Consider the following 357-nt stretch of genomic DNA (forward strand, 5'->3'; position numbering starts at 1 on the left):
ATATTCTCTTCCACTTTCTTTTCCACCCTTGGTCCCGCTCTTCACCCTACCGCAGTCGGAAGGAAGAGTGGGTACAACTGCCCCGTTTCCGTTTCCTTCAGTGACCCTTCACGCAGTCTTTCCAAAGAAAGAGTCCTTCTTCTCGTGGTGTGGAGAGGAGCGCAGGAATAGACAACATAGGCATATGATGAGGGGGACAATTGGGACTGTTTGTAACACATTTAATCATTTAAAGTGATGTGGGAAAATGACTATAATTTTTTCATAGCATATGTTGAATATCAGATTTTTTTTTATCTCTTCTTATCTTATGAAGTATGTATATTAATTATGATGTCTTGTGTGTTGTTTTATTTC

Source organism: Penaeus monodon, chromosome 34 (genome assembly GCF_015228065.2).
Source record: "Penaeus monodon isolate SGIC_2016 chromosome 34, NSTDA_Pmon_1, whole genome shotgun sequence".
NCBI lineage: Eukaryota > Metazoa > Arthropoda > Malacostraca > Decapoda > Penaeidae > Penaeus > Penaeus monodon.